General features: G+C 45.1%; 1 non-coding gene across 1 annotated transcript; it reads right to left on the bottom strand.

The window, feature by feature from the left end:
* Nucleotides 1-1,885: 1,885 nt before the first annotated feature.
* On the bottom strand, nucleotides 1,886-1,958 carry TRNAE-UUC. The gene has a single exon. It is a non-coding gene; the product is annotated as a tRNA-Glu (tRNA).
* Nucleotides 1,959-4,631: the final 2,673 nt, after the last annotated feature.

Here is a 4,631-nt window from a genome sequence, read left to right as displayed (position 1 = left end):
AAACCCAGACCCACGGCAGTGAATGCATGGAGTCCTAACTACTGGGCCGCCAGGGGATTCCCACAAACATGTTTTAATATGGCAACAACTACCCCCAAAAAAACGTCATTAGACTGTGACCCATTCTCTCCTGTGTACTCCCATCCTGAGTTCCAGAAATGTCTACCTTAACCTTGGACTCTGTCAGAGTTAACTTCTCATGCTTTCTCCTTGACAGCAGTGGAGTTCTTCAAACCAGGAATGCTCGATGTTTATTGTTAAGCATTTGTTCTCACGTGATTGGGAAGGACTTCTGCATCAAAATAACTCTTCTAAGCTGAGCAGGACTGGCAAGGCAGATCTGCTGCAGAAATAATTATCTCATATACAGTAAAGTCCACTCATGAAGCTTCACCCTTTCAGGAGCCTTAGGGCCAGAAAAGCCAGTTATGGATTCCAGCTCTGCCAGTTCCTGGTTGTGAGACCTTGGACAAGTCACTTTACCTCTCACAAATTAATGGATAGAACGATACCTGGAAGATAATGCACTTGCTTTGTGAGGCAGTACTGAAGATGGAAGGTTAACAATGTGGCTTTGGAGTCAGACAGGCTGAAGTTTGAATCCATTATTTACTACCTCTTTGATCCGGGGCAAGGTCTAACCACTCTGAGCCCCATTTTTTCTCTTCTGTAAAATGGCAAAAAAAAAAAAAAAAAAACCTGATGGAGCCCATTTCATAGGATTTTGGTGAGTTTCAATGAGATCATCTATGAAAACACTTCACACAGAGCATGGTACGCTGTGAATGCTTGATGCGTGTGGACCGGTGTAGTTATTATCTGCTGTATCTACCTCACAGGGCAGTTGTGAGGATGAAAGGGAGGTTACGGCGTGGAAGTGCTTTCTAAGCTGTGAAATGGTCATCCGCTTGCCTTTCCTTCAGAGCTGAGATGACCAGAAGCTACTGGCAGACCTCAGTGGTTTCTCCCAGGAAGGAGCCTGAGAATACCTACCTGTACCCACAGAAGGTAGCTGTGTTGAGGAGGCGGTATCACCATGGTTACCTGAAAAAGAAGGTTTAGTTGCAATCAGGTAGGCAAACTCCGGCGTCATCTGATGGGGACTTGGAGGGAAAGCCAGTTTTCAGAAGGAGGCTTTGGAAGGAGGACAGTATATAAGCCTCCCCACCTTAGGTTTGTTTAATAGGGATCAAATCAAGAGATGGGGACATGTAATAGAAAGTGGTGAGGGGGCTATTTGACCATTGTCTGAAGCCCTGTTATTGGCTGAACTTAAGAAACAATCCTATTAGCCAGAACCACCCACCCTGCTCCTGCTGTGTCTGTACTTTCATTCATTCCTAGATGGCAGACCAAACATGGATCAAAGGGCTCTCCAAAGATGATCTTGGGAAATTCTGAGAGCAGCCCCATCAAGTAAACACTAGCATGAGTCCTGTTCTGCAGCTGAGAGCCTGGAGTCTGGGAAAGTTAAGTCTGTCGCCCAAAGTTACACAGCCATTGTAGAGTCAGGATTCAGACAGTCCGAACCCCTAGCCTCCGCCAGGCTTCCTCAGCTCACCAGGTGCCAGATGCTGAGCTGGAACATGAAGAAGGAAACACAGATGTGTGGGATTCAGTGCCTCAAGGGGCCTCCTCTCACCTTCTGTGACAACTCTCACAATATTATGCCTATTTTTCTGGACACTGTTTCTTTGCTTCCAGAGATGTTTTCCTCTGCTTAGCCCTTAAGTCCAGGTTCTCTGGGCCCCATCCTTAGACTCTTTTTCTTTTGTACAGAACTGTGAGAGATCTTAAAGTCCACAGCTTCAACTACCGATCATATCTTCTATTTTTTTTTTTTTTTAAATTCTTTGGCTGTGCCATGTGGCTTGTGGGATCTTAGTTCCCTGACCAGGGATCGAACCCGGGCCCTTGGCAGTGAAAGCGCAGAGTCCTAACCACTGGACCACCAGGGAATTCCTCATCTCCTTCTAATCTAGACTGCCCCTCTGAGCACCAGCGCAATGTAGCCACCTGCCTCCTTGATAACTTCTCTGATGCTCCAGGCTCCCAACTGAATTCATCTCTCCCCCTTACCCTGTCGCTCCTCCTGAGTCCCCCTTCCTTCTTACCATGGCCTCCTAGTTTCAAACACTGTTGTGGGGGTGAAGAACCCCAGAAGCCTTCCCAGACAAAGCGTCTTGAGTCAGTTCTTGGGGCTAGAGAGAGACTGTGCGGTGTGTTCTCTGAGAGCTGCCGATGGTTTGGGGGTGAACTTAGAGGGTGGATTGCATCACTTAATCAACTGTCTGCTAGTGCCTGGCAGTTGGTAGGGTCTAGTAATGGAAGTGGAGGATACATTCATGAATGAAACAGACAGGATCCCTAGCTTCAGGGAACTTTCAGGCCATAGAGAAGATGGACCTCACGCAGTCCTCCCCAAATACAGACTCTTACAAACTGTGACAATTATCATGAAGAAAATGTTCAGTGTGCTATGAAAGAACCTGGTAACTCTATTCTGGGTTGGAGGGTGGGGAGCTCAAAGGTCATTTTGAGAAAGGGAGAGTTACTATAATCCTGAGAATTGAGTTGAGGGAACAGTTCCATTTAGAGGTTAACAGTAGGGTGCTGCACACAGGCCCAGAGGTGGGCAAAAATTTGGTGCGTTGGGAAAACGGAAAGCAGTTCACGTCTATGGAGCTGAGTGTGCTGAGACGTGGCTGACGCAAGACTGGCCTGGCTGACTGGGGACAGTGGCAGGTGCCTTGTGGGCCATGCAAGGAGGCTGGATTTCTTGGTTTAACTTTTTATTTGGAAATAATTTTGAAGTTACAGAAAAGTATGAAGAGCATCTGTATGTCCTTTACTCCAAACTTCTGTTAAAATTGCTTGTTCTCTCTCTATATATAGTATATACATGGGACTTTTATTCGGAACTATTTGAGAATCAGTTGCACTCATTTTGTTCCTTTACCGTGGTTGTTGTTATTGTTTAGTCACTAAGTCTCCTCCGACTCTTTTGTGACCCCATGGACTGTAGCCCACCAGGCTTCTCTGTCCATGGGATTTCCCAGGCAAGAATACTGGAGTGGGTTGCTATTTCCTTCTCCAGGGGATCTTCCCAACCCAGGGATGGAACCCAAGTTTCCTGCATTGCAGGTGGATTCTTTACCTCTGAGCCACCAGGAAAGCCCTCCTTTACCCTTAAATACTTAGTGTTTCCTGCCTCTGTGCAGTAAAGTTATCTGTTTCACTAAATTTCACATCGATGCAATATGGTATCTCATTTACCATCCACTTTGTCGATTGTCTCAATAATGTCCTTGATGTAGTATTTTCCCCTGTAGTCCAGAATCCAGGTTAGAAACGATGTATTGTATTAAATTGTCATTTTTCTTTAGTCTCCTTTAATCTGGAATAGTAGTCTTGGTCTTTTTTTATCTTTAAAAATTCTTTTTTAATAATTTATTTTTAATTGAAGGATAATTGCTTTACAATATTGTGTGTGTTTCTGCCCTACAGCAACATGAAGCAGCCATAGGTATACATATGTCCCCTCCCTCTTGAACCTCCCTCCCACCTCCAAGCCTTGTCTTTTATGACATTGACATGGTGGAAACATGCAGTCTTCCCCTTTAATAGAATGTTCCTCATTTGAGCGTTGTCTGCTGTTTCTTCATGATCATACATGGGTTAAGAATTCCTGGCTGGAAGACTGCATAAATGTTGTTTCCTTCTCAGTGTGACAACAAGAGGCATACAATGTCTGTCTGCTCCTCCTTAGTGATTTTAATGTTGTCCTAGTTCTCCAATCTCTAGTTTAAAAAATTTCCCGTGTAACTGATAAGCTGTCAGGGAGATACATGACTACCATACTATTGTTTTAGTTGCTAAGTTGTGTCCAACTCTTGCGACCCCAGAGACCAGGGTCCTCTGTCCATGGGATTTCCCAGGCAAGAATACTGGAATGGGTTGCCATTCTCCAGGGGATCTTCCTGACCCAGGGATCAAACTCATGTCTCCTTCACTGGCAGGCAGATTCCTTACCACTGAGCCACTTGGGAAGCCTACATGACTACCATGCTGATGTCCTATTCTCTAGATTATTAAATAGATGAGATTGACTATCTCTTTCTGATTCTTACCTGAATCAGATCAATCTTTATCACGATGGTTACAAAATGGTAACGTCAACTTCAGGACTCCTTCCACCTGACATTCCTCTGCCTACTTATTTAATATTTATTATCAGTAAGGACTTTGATTTCTCTTCTTTTCCAATAATCTTATAGTTATGAGCCTTACTTATCTTGGTGCTCAGATGGCCCCAGATTTGGCCAGTGGGAGCCCCTTAAAACTAGAAGCCTGGTTGTTATCCCCACTGCACTGGAGTAGCGTACTTCTGTTTACACAGATGACCACCTTTGCGTGTGTGACTGTGTGTTGTAGGGGCTCAGACATAGGGAGACCCTGTGGGGAAGCTCTTGTGTGATCCAGGAGGGAGATATGGCTTAGACTGGGGCAATGACATACCGGATGGATGAAAAGAATAGATGGATGTTTGAGAAACTTCGTTGGTAGAATCCACAGGACTTAGGGGGGTGGGGGTGGGGTGAATGTGTGAGCCATCAGAGAAAGAGGAGTCA

This window comes from Oryx dammah, unplaced genomic scaffold (assembly GCF_014754425.2).
Source record: "Oryx dammah isolate SB20612 unplaced genomic scaffold, SCBI_Odam_1.1 HiC_scaffold_2, whole genome shotgun sequence".
Classification (NCBI taxonomy): domain Eukaryota; kingdom Metazoa; phylum Chordata; class Mammalia; order Artiodactyla; family Bovidae; genus Oryx; species Oryx dammah.
This window is presented reverse-complemented; position numbering and strand designations above follow the sequence as displayed.